At 41.2% G+C, this 21,034-nt stretch overlaps 1 protein-coding gene across 1 annotated transcript in view; it reads right to left on the bottom strand.

Annotated features, from left to right (window-relative positions):
• Positions 1-780, bottom strand: part of LOC115198835 (myocardin-related transcription factor B) — a 47,591-nt gene extending 46,811 nt beyond the window's left edge. The window contains exon 1 of the mRNA XM_029761165.1: positions 626-780. The gene's annotated coding sequence lies outside the window, so the exon portion shown is untranslated. The remainder of the gene's footprint in view (positions 1-625) is intronic.
• Positions 781-21,034: the final 20,254 nt, after the last annotated feature.

Here is a 21,034-nt window from a genome sequence, read left to right as displayed (position 1 = left end):
ATTTGATTTGTTGGAGTAAAACAACCTTATATTTTGGGTTCTGATGGGGTATGACAGTTGAACTAAGCTCAATAAGCATTAACCAGTTATATTCTTCTAGATTCAATAGGTACATATAATGAATTTATAAGTCAAAAATGGATGTAGCGAGTGCTGATTGCGCCTTTTAACATTTAAAAGACTTCCTCACATAAGAACACTACATCTCATCTAATCTAGCTCAAATCACCCCACTACCAGCTGTACTTAATTGGTGACAAATGCACGTGTGGGGCTATTGTCATGTAGATAGACACTATTTCAAAATGTCAGGTTGGGTTAGGTTACCTAATAAACTATCAGAAAAGTTGCATGGTATTGTGTTGTTAAAAACTGGTCACGCACATTCGTTTTTCAACATAAAATCAACATACAAAACCTGCCATTATCGTGAAAATAGGCTGTCAAGAACTGCCATTATGTTTTTGCCAAATCTACCCCCGCGACATTGTATCCACTGTTCATCACTTATTATTGCACCGTTACAACGCATCACCAAAGCAACCGGTGGCAGTGGTGCATTTTGAAACAGCCATGAAAAACAGTGACAAGTAGAATTATTGAAACGTTGACATGCAAATCTTACCGATTTTCCTTGGAGTTCGTTGGTATTTGTCTCGATGGAACGGAATAGTCGCTTGTTTGAGATGATTAATAAATAAATATCTATTTGTTTTTCTTCGGTGAAAGTGAAATTGTTGGTCTTGGAAAAAGATGGCTGCTCCTCGGCTGGAGTCGATGATGTAATCTGAATTTAACCCTTTGATGTGTTGAATAGAAGTGTTTAATCCTGCTCCATCTCATTCTGAATTCAATATGCCCTTCATAATTGTTTTAAAATAACTGTATCGTTTGTAAATGTTTGATATACAGTCAGGTCCGTAATTATTGGCACCCTTGATAAAGATGAGCAAAAAATACTGTATAAAATAAATAATACAAATACTGAGCGATATTGTATGCTTAAAGAAATTGGGAAATAAAAAAAAGTACTAATACAATTGCTCAGAAAAAGTTATTTTGTTAAGCAAGTATTAAAAACAATCTAAAAACATCTACATTTTTGGCACCCCTGGTTTCATTAAGCAGAAAAGAATGCCATACTTTTAAAATATGGTGGTGGATATTTTAAGTTATGGGTTATTTTAGTTCCACTGGTCCAGGCTGGGGCCATGTTAAGGTCATCGGCATCATGAAATTTACCCAGTACCAGGATGTTTTTAGCCAAAAACCTGGTTGCCTCTGCCAGGAGGCTGAAACCTGGCCGCAAGTGGATCTTCCAGCAACACAGTAACCCCAAGCGCACATCACATTCCACAAATAAATGGTTAATTGGCCACAAAATCAATATTTTGCAATGCCCATCTCAGTCTCCGGATTTGAACCCCATTGAAACTGTGGTTTGAATTGAAGAGGGCAGTCCATAAAAGCAGATGAAGGATATCAAGGATTTGCAAAGATTCTGTATGGAGGAATAGTCTAAGATCCCTCTCAATGTGTTCTCCAATCTCATAAAACATTTTAGAAAAAGGCTCATTGCCATAATCCTCACAAGGTGAGGTAATGAAAGATATTGAAAACGGGGGTGCCAATCATTTTGACCCCTATCTTTGAGATTTTTTAAAATGGTTTGTTAAATGTATTCAAGAGCGTGATACTATCATGAGCAGTGTCCGGGTTTCTTATTTTTTATCATCTTATTCAAATGTTACCATGCACCTGCAAAAAAGATAGCTCAGAGGTGCGAGTGCCTTTTGAGCAATTGTATTAGTATGAATAATATAATTTCCTATTTTTTTTAGAATACAATATATCTCAGTATTTGTCAGTGGTGTAAAGTACTTAAGTAAAAATACTTGAAAGTATTACTTAAGTAGTTTTTTGGGGTATCTGTACTATTTATATTTTAGACGACTTTGACTTTTACTTCACTACATTCCTAAGGAAAATTATGCACTTTTACTCCATACATTTTCCCTGACACCCAAAACTACTCATTACATTTTGAAATGCTTAGCAGGACAATAAAATGGTCTAATTCACACACTTATCAAAAGAACATCCCTGGTTATCCCTACTGCCTCTGATCTGGTGGACTCACTAAACACATGCTTCATTCGTAAATTATGTCTGAGTGTTGGAGTGTGCCCCTGGCTATCTGTAAATAAATAAAAACAAGAACTGTATGCCGTCTGGTTTCCTTAATATAAGGAATTTGAAATTATTTCTATTTTACTTTTACTTTTGATACTTAAGTATATTTTATTAATTACATTTACGTTTAAAACCAAATACTTTTAGACTTTTACTCAAGTAGTATTTTACTAGGTGACTCAATTTTACTTGAGACTTGAGACAGCGCAAACTGCCTCTAACCAGAATAGAAAGAGGAGTGAGGCTCCGGTGCACAACTGAGAAAGAGGACAAGTACATTAATGTCTAGTTTGAGAAACAGATGCCTCACAAGTCCTCAACTGGCAGCTTCATTAAATAGTACCCGCAAAATACCAGTCTCAACGTCAACAGTGAAGAGGCGACTCCGGGATGCTGGCCTTCTAGGCAGAATTCCTCTGTCCAGTGTCTGTGTTCTTGTGCCCATCTTAAGGCCCATCTTAGCCTTCCCTGTGCCTCAGTTGGTAGAGCATGGTGTGTGCAACGCCAGCATGGTGTGTGCAACGCCAGCATGGTGTGTGCAACGCCAGCATGGTGTGTGCAACGCCAGCATGGTGTGTGCAACGCCAGCATGGTGTGTGCAACGCCAGGGTTGTGGGTTTGATTCCCACGGGGGGCCAGTACAAAAAAAATGAATGAAATGTATGCATTCACTACTGTAAGTCGCTCTGGATAAGAGCGTCTGCTAAAATAACTAAAATGGAAAAAAAATCTTAATCTTTTCTTTTTATTGGCCAGTCTGAGATATGGTTTTTTCTTTGCAACTCTGCCTAGAAGTTCAGCATCCCGGAGTCGCCTCTTCACTATTGACGTTGAGACTGGTGTTTTGCGGGTACTATTTAATGAAGATGCCAGTTGAGGACTTGTGAGGGGTCTGTTTATCAAACTAGAGACTCTAATGTATTTGTCGTCTTGCTGAGTTGTGCACTGGGGCCTCCCACTCTTTTTATTCTGGTTGGAGCCAGTTTGCGCTGTTCTGTGAAGGGAGTGGTTCACAGCATTGTACAAGATCTTCCGTTTCTTGGCAATTTCTCGCATGGAATACAAGAATAGACTGACGAGTTTCAGAAGAAAGGTTTTTGTTTCTGGCCATTTTGAGCCTGTAATCAAACCCACAAATGCTGATGCTCCAGATACTCAACTAGTCTAAAGAAGGCCAGTTTTATTGCTTCTTTAATCAACACAACAGTTTTCAGCTGTGCAAACATAATTGCAAAAGGGTTTTCTAATGATCAATTAGCCTTTTAAAATAATAAACTTGGATTTGCTAACACAACGTGCCATTGGAGCACAGGAGTGATGGTTGCTGATAATGGGCCCCTGTACGCCTATGTAGATATTCCATAAAAAATCAACCGTTTCCAGCTACAGTACCATAGTCATTTACAACATTAACAATGTCTTCACTGTATTTCTGATCAATTTGATGTTATTATAATGGACAAAAAAAAAATGTTCTTTAAAAAATAAGGACATTTCTAAGTGACCCCAAACTTTTGAACTGAACGGTAGTGTATGTGAATTGATATCAGAACACAGAATGTGAACAGACAATGAATGTTTATTTGACAGGTTTATCCGTTTTTAATTGATAGGCAACTCTTGTTTCCAGTTTGGCACAGCATTTATCTTATGTGCAATGTAATTCTTATAAAACACTAATTCAACAGTTCCCATTAATTAATAGTATGAAAACAACTATTTTTGATTAAACAACTAGAATAAATCAGTATTTGATCCACTGTTTGTTGATGACAATATTGTTGCATCACTTATTTCAGACCGCTGACGCCCTACTCAGAAGTTTAAAGGCCATGAAATACTAAAATGTTCTTTATACTATACTGCCATCTAGTGTGAGTTACCAGGTTGCTAATTAAAAATACTCCTGGAATATTTATTTTACCAGGGTAGTCAGTTACTAAGAACAAATTCTTTTTTTCCAAGGATGGCCTTAACTGCATTGTTCAGAGGCAGATAACAGATTTGTTCCTTGTCAGCTGAGGGATTTGATCTTGTAGCCTTTCAGTTACAAGTCCAACACTCTGACCACTAGGCTACCTGCCACCCCATGAACATAGCATAGTGTCCAGAGCATGATGGGGAAAGAACTTTATGTATGATACACCGTGCCATGAATTTGGTACTGTGCCAGTTCATTGTGCTGAAGCCCAGGCATAAGGTGGAGCTAATACAAAGGTTCAGGTCTCAGGCACAGTCACTCATCACTCGAGTGTTGTTCAACGAACCATCACCTCTACATAGAACATGACTTTGAAAATGCACTACCGTTCAAAAGTTTGGGGTCACTTAGAAAATTCCTTGTTTTTTTAAAGAAAAGCTATTTTTTTGTCCATTAAAATAAACATAAAATTGATCAGAAATACAGTGTAGACATTGTTTATGTTGTAAATGACTATTGTAGCTGGAAACACCTGATTTTGAATGGAATATCTACATAGGCGTAGGAGGTCCATTATCAGCAACCATCACTCCTGTGTTCCAATGGCATGTTATGTTAGCTAATCCAAGTTTATCATTTTAAAAAGTTAATTGATCATTAGAAAACCCTTTTGCTATTTGTGCTCCTCACAGCTGAAAACTGTTGTTTTGATTAAAGAAGCAATAAAACTGGCTTTCTATAGACTAGTTGTGTATCTGGAGCATTTTGAGCCTGTAATCGAACCCACAAATGCTGATGCTCCAAATACTCAACTAGTCTAAAGAAGGCCAGTTTTATTGCTTCTTTAGTCAGAACAACAGTTTTCAGCTGTGCTAACATGATAGTGTATATTTCCAGAGCAATCAAAGATGAGATTCCACTCGCTATAAACCATTTCATTCCAGTGACAAATGTAAAAGACATAGTGCTTGTAGATTGTGTATAGTGTGGAGTGTATGTGCTGTTCATATTCATCTTGGAGAGATAGCGGTTGATTCTTTTCTCCTCACACACGAGAACACACATGACCGCATGCTGTAGTATGAGTCATGAGAGGAGTTGCTCTCGTCTTTGTTCCCTGTGCTATTGCTATTCCTATGCTACTGCTGGAACCTGACTGACACGTGTCCTGCAAAGCAAAGCCCACACTTTTGTCAGTGTGGTGTGAGTCTTAATCATCGGCACCAAGAATAGCAGGAGCCAATGGGGGGGCCCGGGGTGGAGGAGGCTGCCCCTCACTGAGGGACCAAATGCCAACCCTATCACTAGTAGGAGGAGTGGTTATGTGTGAAGTGACTCATCTCTGTGGTCTGTCTTTTCCAGCCCTGCAGCCTTTCATTCCCTCGCTGATACAGATGGCTAGAGAGAAACTGGGAGGCAAAGCAGGAACCATAGAGTGGGACTGTGTGTGACACTACAGGAGCCTAGAAGGTGTAGGGACCGTCATCAGAGGCCTGGTGGGCGGACAAGTGGAGCCTGCTGTCATCAAGACTACACTTGGTGTTTTAACAGTAGCTTACATAGGATGGAGACATCATTTAGTTGATGTAAACCCAGACGGTAATGTGTCACTATGTATATGCTTTGTGCTCGCTGGTGGTGCATGAGATGTAATGCAGGACATTTTTCTAGAAGTGATTTACGGAATCAGAAGAAAACAACACATTGTCATTTTGGAGTTTATTCTCACGAAGTCACAAGGGGGCAGTATAGTATTGCTAAAGAGACGACTATGGCTTTATTTGACGTCTACATTTTATCTGGGACACTGCAAAGTTTTGATGTTGTGGCATTAAATCACCTGAACAGAATGATTACTTAAAAATGCCTTTTCAATTCACGTCGTTTGTTCTCTCTGTCTTAAAAATTCTTCCATTTATAAGGAGAGAGGAGTGAGTCGATTATGGTCTGTGCTATTATTCTTTGGTATTATTCAGACACAATCGTTTTTTTTTCGGTCAACAGTAGCCTACATAATACATCCCCAGCTCTGACTCAGTGTCACTCCTACAATCAAGATGAAGTTTCACAAAGCTGGGACGTCAACTTCCTTGAGTACACACAGCGTCGCAGGCTGCAGCTGAGCTCCTGACGCCATCCCCGCCCCCAGAATCTGTTACCATAACAGACAGTCACACCTCAGTGCCCAGCAAAGTGACTCAAAGGCAACTAAGTCCTCAGCACAGAAGCCACAGGGCTCACGGATGATGTTCACTGTTGTGTGGAAATGTGTCGTGACCCGTAGCCGAAATGCCCATGACTACATTACTTGCATTCATAAGTCGAAAAGGCATCCCAAACTCATGTTTAATTCATGAGTCGAAAAGGCATCCCAAACTCATGTTTAATTCATGAGACGAAAAAGGCATCCCAAACACGTGTTTATTAGCATGGCAAAGAGGACTAATGTTTTCAGGAAGGACATCAACTACTGTACGGTATGAATCTCTGGTATCGTAACTCCTGTAAAATAGCTATTGGCAGATGCGGAACACTGATCCATGTCAGTCTCGAGACTGTCTCCTATCAACATATGGTAACAATATTCAGTCGAGCTAGAAAAGAGAAGGAAACTAACATATTCTGAGGCTCATCAAATACTGGGGGTGTAAGCCAAGTCTAAACATCTGAAATGCATTTCAATTAAGTTGAATAATAATCAATAAATTAGGAAAAGGTCTCAACAAATGAAGGAAACTAATGGAGAAAACGAAAAAGCCCAATGTTACCGTGATTGCATTAATGTCCACTGTGATTGTGATGAGCAATGCAATTTCAGATAAATGAACAGAAAATAGCAATCTAGTTACTAGTAAGTGACTCAACAAGTGTATTCAAATGAAATGTCAAACCCATTATGGAGGAATTGTAGAGGTGCAGGAGTAGAGGCTGAATACTAAGGCTTTCTTCAGTGAAAATGTAATGAAATAATGGTCAAACGAACCTCAAAAGCTCCTTGGTTTTCTAAGGTGTTTACCTAGTAGGTTGAAGGATTCCACAGAGTGCAGATCACTTTAGAATAGAATTTATAGAATAAAACAAGATGTTCTCTCCATTCAGTTTTTTTGGTGTATGTGTTTAACAACATCTCCAAGCCTGGACCAGTACAGCAGAGAATATTCTACAATGTACTGTAATTACAATGTAATTACTTATGTTAAAGATAGGCGTTACGAATGGAGGGTTTGCGGCAGGGTTCTTTGGCTGCTTGTTGTTGTTCAATGGATGCTGCTGTGGCAGATTCAGTAGTACCTGTGGCAGGACATTCAGTTGACTATTTATCATCACTTCAGTATCAGACTAATTTGTTAATGGCAGTTAATTGGGTGGCTATTAAATTATCTGGGCTAATGGCAGTACAGGGGTTATTTTAATGATTCCAAGGCAATTATACATGCCATTTACAATTTGGCCAAACTTAAAAAGCTATACTTTGTCGGCATACACTGAGTGCACAAAACATTAGGAACACCTGCTCTTTCCATGACAGACTGACCAGTTGAATCCAGCTGAAAGCTATGATCCCTTATTGATGTCACGTTTTAAATCCACTTTAATCAGTGTAGATGAAGGGGAGGAGACAGGTTAAAGAAGGATTTTTAAGCCTTGAGACAATTGAGACATGGATTGTGTGTGTGCCATTCAGAGGGTGAATGGGGAAGACAAAATATTTAAGTGCCTTTGAACAAGGTATGGTACTGAAGTAGATGCCAGGAGCGTGAGTGTGTCAAGAACTGCTGGGTTTTTCACACTCAACAGTTTCCTGTGTGTATCAAGAATGGTCCACCACCCAAAGGACAACCAGCCAACTTGACACAACTGTGGCAAGCATTGAAGTCAACATCCCTGTGGAACGTTTTCGACACCTTGTAGAGTGCATGCCCCGATGAATTGAGGTTGTTCTGAGGGCAAAATGAGGGGAGGGGGGAGGTGTCCTCAATGTTTTGTACACACAGTGTATAGGCCAGTAAATTCAAATGTTGCATTCAAACTTTGCAATCAAATATCTACACAGAAAATAACATCCCAACAAAAGACTACTTTTAGCCATAAATCTGATGTTGTTGCAGCTATAACAAGGCTGTCAGATTCAATTCAGCCCAACAAAACGACTTGAGCAATAAAACCTGTAAAACATTGTGCACAGGAAAAACAACAGCAGAGATATATGACTTGGGTAAAGTAAATTTGCAGAGAGAAAGTAAATAGGAGCAAAACAAATAGACATCCTTGCTGTGGTGAAAAACTGCCATGACAGACGCTAAGGTAAAAAAAAGAGCTACATTTGTTGAAAACTTAAATAGGGAGGTATGTCAGCCTTGAGAAAGATGGGGGATGTTTGAGCAGCCTGTCAGACGGTGACAGAAGCTGTGCTTTGAAATGCAGTGGTAGTGTCACCAGCTCATTAAATGAATCTAACATATCCAACAAGACGAAATGTATGCATGTTTTATGGAAGCAAAATTTGAAAAGGAGAGTAAACTTTTGTTTGATGATCCCTGACAAAAAAACTAAAGTCGCAACTTGACTTGAAACAGTGGAGGCACTTAGAAGAAGCACAGAGACTCAAAGCCAAAAGCAAACAGTTTGGTTTCCAACTGCAGGGAGAAATCACAGATAGGGACATTGTCAAATTGACGATGCAGGAGGTCTATGCCATACACCCACAGTCATCCAGCTCATACTGACTGTACACAGATATCTGTTTTCAGTATGCACCTATTCATGCATGCAAGCTATTCCGAGGCAGTTGTGCAAGAAAAAAAGGTCAACTCTAGCCCTGGTTTCATTTGGAAGAATAAGCCAGCCTACTACCTTCTGTGTCTCAGTCGGCTGCCAGGCTGCCAAATTCTGACAGAGTACAGGCTTGAGGGATACGTTTTGCTCCATTAAAATGTGTGGGCCGTAAATAGATGGCCTGATCGAAGAGTTTGTGTTTCGTGTTACAGTGCACTGGAGACCCAAGCCCCTGCAATACAGCAGCCACAGCCTTCACTGATGTCCTCATTAGCAGGCTGGGTCTAAACTCATCCCAGATAAAATGAGATGGGATTCCTGTAGGACGCTTATCAGGGTCACATTATCATGCAGTAGTGTATGTGTTTATCACTAGTTATGTAGACTGCTATAGAGGGTATCGCCGAGGACCTGAAAATAACTTTGTGGGGTGATCCAACAAAGCGTATTGCATGTTGCAGATATTGTGCCAGCGTAGTGGACATGAGTCGGTCATGGTCACGTGATGAGGTAGCCCCACCCTCGATCTTCAAAACCAGTGTCTGCCCTCGGCCTAAGAGGGAGTTTCCTCTTGGTCTAATACGTTGGTTGATCCTGTGGGAGACTCGGGTTCACATCCCTCGTGTTATACCGGTTAGACCTTTTTCCAACCGTATGTGAAACATATTTCATCTGTACTTAATGCAAACTAAATCCTCTGTGTTGGCATGATGTTTTCGGAGAGTTATAAAGCAGTGGCATTTCTTCTTCATCAGAACATGTTGACAATACCTCTTCACTGTCTCCACATATGAGCTGCTTGGAAAACCGAAACCATGGCTTACAGTGAATCCTCCAATTCTATCAGGCCTGGTATTTGGTATTCTTGTCTGATATGCTATATGTGCTTAGTGAGAAACATGAGCACAGTACAGTCGTGGCCAAAGGTTTTGAGAATGACACATATATACATTTTCACAAAGTCTGCTGCCTCAGTTTGTATGATGGCAATTTGCATATACTCCAGAATGTTATGAAGAGTGATCAGATGAATTGCAATTAATTGCAAAGTCCCTCTTTGCCATGCAAATGAACTGAATCCCCCAAAACCATTTCCACTGCATTTCAGCCCTGCCACAAAAGGACCAGCTGACATCATGTCAGTGATTCTCTCGTTAACACAGCTGTGAGTGTTGACGAGGACAAGGCTGGAGATCACTCTGTCATGCTGATTGAGTTCGAATAACAGACTGGACGCTTCAAAAGGAGGGTGGTGCTTGGAATCATTGTTCTTCCTCTGTCAATCATGGTTACCTGCAAGGAAACATATGCCGTCATCATTGCTTTGCACAAAAAGGGCTTCACAGGCAAGGATATTGCTGCCAGTAATATTGCACCTAAATCAACCATTTATTAGATCATCAAGAACTTCAAGGAGAGTGGTTCAATTGTTGTGAAGAAGGCTTCAGGGCGCCCAAGAAAGTCCAGCAAGTGCCAGGACCGTCTCCTAAAGTTGATTTAGCTGAGGGATCGGGGCACCACCAGTACAGAGCTTGCTCAGGAATGGCAGCAGGCAGGTGTGAGTGCATCTGCACGCACTGTGAGGCGAAGAATTTTGGAGGATGGCCTGGTGTCAAGAAGGGCAGCAAAGAAGCCACTTCTCTCCAGGAAAAACATCAGGGACAGACTGATATTCTGCAAAAGGTACGGGGATTGGACTGCTGAGGACTGGGGTAAAGTCATTTTCTCTGATGAATCCCCTTTCCAATTGTTTGGGGCAAAAACTTGTCCGGGGAAGACAAGGTGAGCGCTACCATCAGTCCTGTGTCATGCCAACAGTAAAGCATCCTGAGACCATTCATGTGTGGGGTTGCTTCTCAGCCAAGGGAGTGGGCTCACTCACAATTTTGCCTAAGAACACAGCCATGAATAAAGAATGGTACCAACACATCCTCCAAAAGCAACTTCTCCCAACCATCAGGAACAGTTTGGTGACGAACAATGCCTTTTCCAGCATGATGGAGCACCTTGCCATAAGGCAAAAGTGATAACTAAGTGGCTCAGGGAACAAAACATCGATATTTTGGGTCCACGGCCAGGAAACTCCCCAGACCTTAATCCCATTGAGAACTTGTGGTCAATCCTCAAGAGGCGGGTGGACAAACAAAAAACCACAAATTCGGACAAACTCCAAGCATTGATTATGCAAGAATGGGCTGCCATCAGTCAGGATGTGGCCCAGAAGTTAATTGACAGCATGCCAGGGCGGATTGCAGAGGTCTTGAAAAGAAGGGTCAACACTGCAAATATTGACTATTTGCATCAACTTCATGTAATTGTCAATAAAAGCCTTTGACATTTATGAAATGCTTGTAATTTTACTTCAGTATGCCATAGTAACATCTGACAAAAATATCTAAAGACACTGAAGCAGCAAACTTTGTGAAAATTTATATTTGTGTCATTCTCAAAACGTTTGGCCACGACTGTACATTCCACATACACATTCATTTTCCTACTGGGTGGAAAATGTGGTTCTAACAGGGTTTGAATACAGAAATTAATATTGTCTCAAAACTAGCTTGGACAGAGATTAAGTATTTCTCTTTGGTCGTAGCGTATAAAGGGATCTGGGTGTGGGCCTCAGTACCAAAGGTATTGGTCTGGACCTTGGTCTTGCCAACCAATGTCTTTGTCTGTGTTCATCTAATGGTCTGACAAGGCCATGGTCTTGGTGGTTTCTCAATAAATGACTGAAAAACAATCTCTTGTCAGAGTTCTGTGGCTCAGAAGGAGTGACAGAGCACATACATTTTAAGGAATTTCTATTCAGTGTCTCTTTCAGGTTGACGTTCTCTCTCCCCTTCAGGTATTCACAAAGCAATGTGCCAGTGCATTTCTAGAGCGTAGCCTTGCTTTCTGGGGCCAGAAAATCGAAAACAAAAACCAGCAGCAATAAGCCTGGCAGAGCTCACCAGAACACCACACCTGGGAGCAGTAGAGGATGGGCACTCACATGTCGTTGTCACAGTGAGTCACATTTGACTGGGAAGCCTTTCAGGGTTCGCAACAGTACAGCTCTGTCTAGTATCTCCACTTTGTCAGGTCCACAGAGTTCTTCCCCTCAGCACAGCTAATGCTCTCAGCGCTAATGGTGCTCTCTCACTCTCTCTCTCTCTCTCTTTCTCTCTCTCTCTCTCTCTCTCTCTCGCTCCCTCCCTCTCTCCTCAACGTGGTCTATCAGACATAATGTTATGCAAATGCACTGCCAACAAAGAGATTGTCTTTTTTTTCAAGAGGTAAATTGTGATTGACGGCTAAAATAAGCACCTGCAGCTGTCTTTCTGGTAAAAGGAAAAAGCCTATCGACAGGGATACAAACGCTGGGTAAATCAGCAAATAGCAAATGAGGCTTCTTACAGGGACGATGTCTCGGAGATGTAAGGGATTGGAGCTTAAATATTTATTTAGAAAGACCTGCTCCAGTTTCTCAGCTGTAACTTTCAAAGAAAAGCTATGTTTTAATCAGATGACTTCCCTCCTGACTGTATTATAAACCAACTCCAACTCTGTAGAGCATTAGCGACATCGAGTACATCACAGCAGTTTTTCCCTTTCATTAATTTCCAACATTTTTGACGGTGTTTGATGATTCTCTGTCATCAATGAATGAGCTGCTCATTTCAATCATAAAATCCCTGTAGGTCTGGTGCAATAATGAGACAGCTGATTTCTGCATTTTGCAATAAACCCTTCAAAGTCTCTTTATTTCTGAACAATAGATTCTATCATTATTTGCTCTGAACCAGTCACATCCAAAGGCCTGATCAGACTTCCAGCTGTTGGGAGGGACTTGCTCTCTACCCATCATACTCTTACAAAACCACACCATTTCCCTTCACTACAGGGTGTGCAGGTAGGTGAGGAAAAATTGCAGAAGTATTTGTTTGGCGAACTTCAGGATTCCACTGGGGAGAGAGAAAGAGGACGAGGAGGATAGAGAGAGGTGAAACGAAACAGGCAGACTGGATGCACTGCAGCCACACCACTTTAAAAAACAAGACATGTTTCTGTTTACTCCCAACAGACAAACAGGGGGTTCATTAGTTCCTCTAAAGCCTCACACTTTTAGGGTAGAAGTGAACTCTCATCCTGGTCCGAATGAGTCTGATGGTCCACCAGAGACCCGTTTAATCTGTGGCTCTATGAAGCAGACCGACCTGGAGGATATCAGGCTCCTTGCATCCCTGTTGTTCTGCCGTACGGTGCACATATTAGGACATACATTCGACATAAGACATCCAATGATGTAGCATGTATTTGTTGTCAGTCGTCTGAGGTAGCTCCTAACATGTTCACCATACAGGGAGGTTGTGAGCTACATGGGCCCCAGGTGACAATCTGAATGGCTTCTGCTGAGTGTCTGCTGCCGCGCATCATTGCCCCACAGCTCTCTCTACGGCAAAATCTGACCTCGATGTCACCAAGATTAGTAAGTGTAGCAATTTATAGGGCTTTTGTCGACCTTGTTTTGGCCACTTTTACGTCAAAACACAGGAGTTGATTGATGGAATATGCTTTACTGTATGTCGTCGTTTGTATGTGTTTGTTTTGTATTGCTTTACTGCCTAGTTTCACCTCCCAAAAAGTATCTGCATATCACATGTACTGTATGTCTGTGCAGTGGTTTGTATTCACGGGTTCCCCAATAACAATTACCAATTAAAAAAAGAAATGAACACATAAAATCATTTGTCTTGTGTTTCATAATTTTTCTTAAATTCGCAAGAGGCTGATGTATCTCACCGGAGAAAGCATCCAAGCAAGTGAAACAGCGCCACTCTGTCTCTGTATGTGCAGCCCATCTATCTGATGCTGTCTGGTCAAAAATAGTATGATATTTTTGCAGCCCGTAGCATCGAATGCAAGGGAAGCCAGCGAGCATTTGGCCTCCCTCCCTATATATATATATATATATATATATATATATATCCAATCCGCGTTGAGCTAAACTGAGTGAGCTCAACTGTGTACGGTCCTGGCACACCAAAAAAAAGTGTAATGAGAAGCCAGTTTGGATTTGGCTTCACACCAATCACATCACATCAAGGCAAACGTCATTGACAGAAAAACACTTGAATTGTTGCATCTCGTTGTGTTATTGTCCTCCTGTGGCTAGCTAGCTAGCTAAAATTGTCCCTTTCCTAAATTAGTGATGGACGGAGATAGGGATTTAGTCTTGTGGTTTTACTTAATTCTCCGTACAGGCCATTGATTATAAAGGCGATTCTGATCCAATCATAGATTCATACATTGTGCCTCTGGCCTGAGGGGATGGAAGTTCAATATGTAGCTAGATGTAGAAGGCTAATGTTAACTAGTTGTCTAATCGTTGCCCATGAAAGGAAGTTAGGCTAGCAAGCAAGCATTTTAGCCAGGTAGCCTAGGACAACAAAAACCAAAAGTGTGTACTCTATGACAGCGTCATAGAACGTTTCGGCAACATGAAAGAGATGAGGAGTCAGTGCCATGGACAGACACATGATATTTAGCTTACGTTGGACTAAATTGTTTTTGGTATCTTAGTTGTCACTGTATTAGACAAAGCATAGGTGCTTGATTAATGTTAAAATGTTGAAGTTGAAATGGTGCTGCAATAGTAGAGATAGCTCCAATTTCTTTGCGACTTGTGGTAACTCTCCGGCCTTTTGCCTCTTGGTAGGCCGTCATTGTAAATAACAATTTGTTCTTAATTGACTTGCCTAGTTTAATAAAGGTTAAATAAAATAAAATAACATTCTAAATCAATATTGGTTTATTAATCCAAATATGTCTTAAATATTAACTTGATTGACCATGCTGTAGGTCATGTAACTGTTTGCTCCATGCAATATGCTTTGTGGACTTCACCGGACAGATGTTGCTCTCCGGTTTGGTGATGAAACAAAAGCATGGTTGAATTTCTTCTGCCAGTGTGTCTTGTTAATGTATCGGCCTTTAGACCTACAGTATATGTCACGGTGGCAAGGCATATGAACTAACAGGTTATAGAACAAACAACACAATTATCACAACACATAGGTTGTAATATGGCTTTTTCCCCTGGCTTGGCTTCCCCAGTGATTTTACCCATACAGTCTGTGCACTGTATCCCTTGACTACTTTACAAAGAAAAAACAAAATGATTCAATGCTGTCAATATATTCAGTCTGGTTGTTTCAAGCCTTTATTCTGAGTTGTGACTATGTATTAGAGCAAGAAAGAAAGTAAGGGAACGGGGGATACCCAGTCAGGTGTACAACCGAATGCATTCAACTGAAATGTGTCCCCTGCATTTAACCTAACCCCTCTGATAACACATGCATTCATCATGACTGGCACTGAAAAGCTCACAAATCACAACAAAGGCCTTTTGTACTTGAATAAATCAATGTCTTTTTAATAATACGGACGATGGAAAAGAGGTCCCATTAGTTTATCAGCCTGAGCCTCATTTGACCCCTTGACAAAGAATGTTGCCTGCTGACCATGTTATTATGCCCCAATCAGGGGTTTGCTTCAGTCTAGCTCTCTGGAGTCAGGGTAATGAGAGCTCTCTGTGAGTCCCACTTCCCTCTCACGGCACAGCAGACACTCAACTATAATCCTGTGCATGCTGAGGACAACAGCTCCACAGTAGCTGCATCATCACAATGTAATGACAACAATGAGCTTCTTGAATGAAAGCATCCAAATACCCTGGGTAAAAGTATTAATCCGGCAGGTAGCCTAGTGGTTAGCGTGTTGGACTAGTAACTGAAAGGTTTCAAGATCGAATCTCTGAGCTGACAAGGTAAAAAATCTGTCATTCTGCCCCTGAACAAGGCAGTTAACCCACTGTTCCTAGGCTGTCATTGAAAATAAAAATGTGTTCTTAACTGACTTGCCTCGTTAAATAAAGATTAATTAATTACGGAAGACAATGTGTTTTGATACTCCTTCTGAATCTAGTTCTACTACTGTAGAATATCCCACTGTGTCACACGTTTACGAGGTATTATTCACAAGCTCCCTGCTCATCAAAGATGTGCACACAAACTCATCGACACACATTCCCATGCATCCCTCCTGTTTGGAAACAGAATCCAAATGGAATCCTCCCAGCTGCCGCTTTGAAAATGTTGTGGCTCGGTCCGCTTTAAGACTTTGCTCAAATATTTTTCACATCCTTTCCTCATAGTGATGAGGCTACATGCAAATGACAGTGAATCCCAGTGTTGTCCACAACAACAATAGAAACAGTAGCTACTGCATATGGAGTCTGAAATCGGTCCATTGTGAATAACCATCAGATCATTTGTGTGTATGGAATAAACCTTGCTGTATCTTCTCTTGGCTTGTTTGAACTGGAATACCCGAAAGAGACAACAGCACAGGGAATGAAATGAGCCGTTTCAAAGAAAATCTAGGTCAGATTGACAAACTCTGACTATGATAAGGACAAAGCTATGATGTTTCATTTCAACTACGGCCCAGTATTTGTGTCGTTTTAGTGAAAAGGCTACTTGAGGAGCTATTCTGGGCTTCATCAAATACAAGCCCAAGACAGGGTGAAGTAAGAGGTTATGCAGAGAAAAACAACAGCATTATTTTATTTCAAAGTTATGCTCATCGTTAGTCTTCCTCCACCCAAACACTGTCTGAATTTATTTGACAAATGCAACACAGAAACGTCAAACGTCAGCCTTGATTACATACATTTGAATGGGAGTTAGAAGCAGTATTAAAACACTGAGTTGTGTACTTCAGTGCTATACTATAATCTTGATTTAGCACTCTCGCTACTTTTTATTGGCATGTGTTTGTGGAAATTCTCAACGTGATGCAGTGCGGTATGAAATCAGGTCATGAAACAACTTCCACAATACAAACCATCCTACTGGCAGGCCTTCGTCACTCATGGTCATCCATGGCTGTTTTTCATCTGTTACCATGACAACGTCCCTCTGCACTAGCCCGCCCTGCTTTCTGAATGTGCAGAACAAGGAGACCGAGGCAGAATTCTTCAGACCATCAGTAGCTGCCTTCAATGCTGCTGATCACAAACCCCAGTGATTTGACAATATCATGGAAAGAAGTGCAGTAGTTGAAAGCTTGAGATTATGACTCATAATTATGGAATATGAACTTTAGTCTCCTGTCGAACGGTCAGTTTTGGTCCATAATGTAGCCTAAACTAGATTATACATTTTTATGTTGGAAATTGGAGTGTAGAAATTTTAACAGGACTAACAGATATAAGAAAAATGTGGTATTCGTAGCCTATGACTAAATGTTGCAAAATTATTTCAACATAGTCATGGAATCACCTCTGTAGCAACAAAGGAAAAACATTGGTGTCCTGATGAGAAACACAGTTAACATTACCAGCACAGTGTCACATTACCAGCACAGTACCATGCCATTAGCTACACTAAATCTCCCATTGAGGCTCTCTACTGAGGTTTCGATGTGGGCTGTAGACCTACATACCCTTCCCACTGTACGTCATATACTGAGCCCACATCTCTTTCAGCGCTCCACTACTATATAGAGCAATAATGAAAATGACAGTGTCATGGTCTAGCTTATACAAGGTTAATGCTCACAATGTTGTATGTCGTATGTCTGTATTATGTCATGTTACTATGAAATCAATATCTGCCAACACAAATGACTGAAAATTGTACCGACTAATGAAAGATAAAACACCTACTGCAAAAAAATAGATTAAATCACTCGTCGTCAAAAGGAATATGGCCGTGGAAAGAATTCTACACTTTCCAGATTCTACAGGAACAAACTTCAGAAAGCCATCCGTCACGCAAAACATTTTATTTTAACCAGATTGCTTGTCTTAAAAAAGAGAAGACAAAACAATGGCACAGACAGGTGCAAACCATGGCTGGAATGAAAGAGGTCTGTCACGTCCTGACCAGTAAAGGGGTCATTTTGTTATTGTAGTTGGTCAGGACGTGGCAGGGGTGTGTTTGTTTTGTGTTGTTGGGTTTTTTGGGTTAGTTCTATGTTATGTATTTCTGTTTGATTTTCTAGTATTTCTATTTCTATGTTCAGGGTTTTGGTTTGGCCTTCAATTGAAGGCAGCTGTTCTTCGTTGCCTTTAATTGGAGGTAATATTTAAGTGGGTTTATTTTCTCTTGTGTTTGTGGGTGGTTGTCTCCATGTATAGTTAGGTTACCTTACAGGACTGTCGTTTGTTTTCTTGTTTTGTTTCAGTGTTCACATTTAAATAAAAAGTATAAGTATGGACACTTACCACGCTGCGTATTGGTCCAATATTTCTTCTTCCTCAGAAGGCGAAACTTATGACAAGGTCTCTCTGAAAATCAATATTCCTGGCTATGATCAAAACAAAAAATTGGAATAGCAAATGAAATGAACAACAAGTCAGCCAATCACTAACCCCCCTCGACACAATAACCCTCCCACCCTTCCTACCTGCGCTGCAGCCTCTCCCTGAAATCAAACCCTGGGAGGTGTATGAAAATCTGCATGTGATCAAAGCCAACAAAGCCCTCGGCCCCAACGGTGTGCCACAGCGGATCCTATGAGAATTTGCCTGCGAGTTAAGTCAATTAATCTGTAACATCCTCAATTTTTCATTCCAGCAAAGTGAATTCCCCTCCCAGTGGAAAGAAGCCATGGTCGTGCCCATCCTTGAGGCCCACCATCCTTCACTCAACCAGCTACGGCCAATATCCCTGACACCACAACTATCAAAAGTTGCTGAGAGCTGGATGAAGGAAGACATGACACCCAACATAGACCCCAGAAAGATCATCTACCTATGCCTCCTGGACTGTGGTTTACAAGAAATCAGACATCCCATCCACCATAACCACGTTCATCCCCACTGACTTCTTCAAAGCCTTTGACAAAATCGGCCACACCATCGCCGTTGAACGCCTAATCCAACTGAGTGTCAGACCTGCCCTCATAGCATGGCTCTGCAGTTTGTGACCGGCTGCAAACAACAGGTACACTACCAAGACAGCCTCTCAGGCTGGCAGGAGCCGGCAGGAGGTATGGCTCAAGGAACTCTTCTGGGCTCTTTCATCTTCCTTGCGGTCATTGACAGCGCAGCCCAGGATGTCAACAGTAGATGGAAATATGTTGACAATCTAAATCTGCTCCGCACGTGTATAACAGGAAACATCAGCCCACTGCAGCCGGGCCCTGAACAACTTCAACATGTGGGTTCATGCAAGCAGAATGTCACTGAACCCTGCCAAGTGCAAAGTCCTATTAACCCACCTGTCCTGTGCCCTCTCCGGATCAAGGGCCAGGATCTCAAATTGTGTGATAGTGTGGTAACGGTACAGAAGGACTCACAATGGTGCGAGCAGGGCCCAGATTCACAAAACACTTCTTACTCAAAAACTTAAAAAGCTTCTTAAAAAAAAGTGAGTGCAATTGTAAGTGCAATTCCTCAACAACATCTTAAGATTTTATGATTTTCTTACGAACTTCTCAAATATCTTCTTACAAATCTTCTTAAGCTAGGCAACTGTTTTAGCTAGCTATCTAGCTAGCAATGGAAATCCGGTTGGCATATTTCTAACTAAGATTACTGTTCTAAAACATGTTCTTGGGTTTAAAATAATCAATACTGAAACTTTCAGATTAAGTTTGTGAGTGAATAAAACATGTTCAATTGCTTTTATGAGCTTTTTCTCTCACTGCCCTGAGTTTAAGACAAGGGTTTAGCTATCTTGGAAGTAAGAACATTTCCAATAACTTTATTTTCAAGAATCTAATGTTTTCTTAACTTTTTGCTTAAGGAGAAACATCAGAAATAGTGCAAGAAAATTTCCAATAACTTTTTTGAGAAATAGCAACTTTGCTTAACTTTCTTCTTAAATCTATAGTTAAGGAAAAAATGTCAGTTAAGAATGCATTTCTTCTTAAGAAGGTTTTGTGAATCTGGGCCCAGATTGCTATTATGGTAACCAAGAGCAACAGAAAAGGTTCTCCCTCGCTGCCTTAAAAGGTTCCATGTGCCATAGGAAGACCTAGTGAGCATTTACACCGGCTACATACGCCCCACCTTGGAGGATACCGCTCCTGCTTGGCACAGCTCACTGACCCAGGCCCAGTCTGAAGACCTGGAGCGTATTCAGAAGAGAGCATGCTGCACCATCCTAGGAGGATACTCCAGTTATACTGAGGCACTTCAGACCCTGTCCCTACCTCAGCTTCATGGAAGATAGACACAACTCTGCACTGACTTCGCTGTCAGCCTCCTAAAATATCAATTCAGAGATTGACTACCCCTTGACCGAATCACAATGACAGGCAGGAACATTCGCAGCCAAAACAAACTGACTATACCAAAGAGAGGTAGGACTTGCAGCCCGTTCTGCGCCACAAATAGAAGCAACTTCCTTTTTAGCGCCTGGCAACGCAGACGCTCGTTGGCGTGTGCGAGCAGTGTGGGTGCAATGATTGAATAACATGTATGTGTACATTTATTTTGCAATGCTCATGCACGCGAGCAACGCAAGCGGTGTGGTCAGCATGTAAGAGTTAGATCAACTGTACAGGAAATCATTGAGTGAAGAACAGGATGATGACAGGCGTTCCATTCACAATAGACCTCAAATATTTGTTCTGGTTGTGTATTAATATTCAAGATGATTGGCATTTAACTCACGTTGAATTCTCTCTGGAGCTCATTACTCTGGTCTGGTCTCCATGGATGGAGAACACCACAGGGAAAAGGAGGAAACACAAAACACGGGTGATTTTGACACACCAATATGTTTGGACGTATTACACCCGACTGAATAAGGAACGTGTATAAGATATGTCAAACCGTGTCCAAAGGCACTCCCAATCCATTAGCGATTGTCATTCTTAATAAGTCTCACTGCTCATTGACATCAAATAAAAGGATCAACCAAATCACTGAGTTACTAGAGATGTTGCTCTTCATCCACAATCTGTAAAGTCTCCCAGCTCCCTCTCTTAGTTAAAGGTGTACAGATGAAGAGATGCTTCCTGGCACAGAGGAGCCGACTGTACTGCTGGAATACATAGCCCTGAATTAGCCCTGCGGCTACATATTAGTGTGAACACATGAGGTTTCTGCTTGTTAGTCTGCTTCCGTATACAGTAAGTAGCACA

The sequence above is a fragment of the Salmo trutta genome, chromosome 1, assembly GCF_901001165.1.
Source record: "Salmo trutta chromosome 1, fSalTru1.1, whole genome shotgun sequence".
Lineage (NCBI taxonomy): Eukaryota > Metazoa > Chordata > Actinopteri > Salmoniformes > Salmonidae > Salmo > Salmo trutta.
This window is presented reverse-complemented; position numbering and strand designations above follow the sequence as displayed.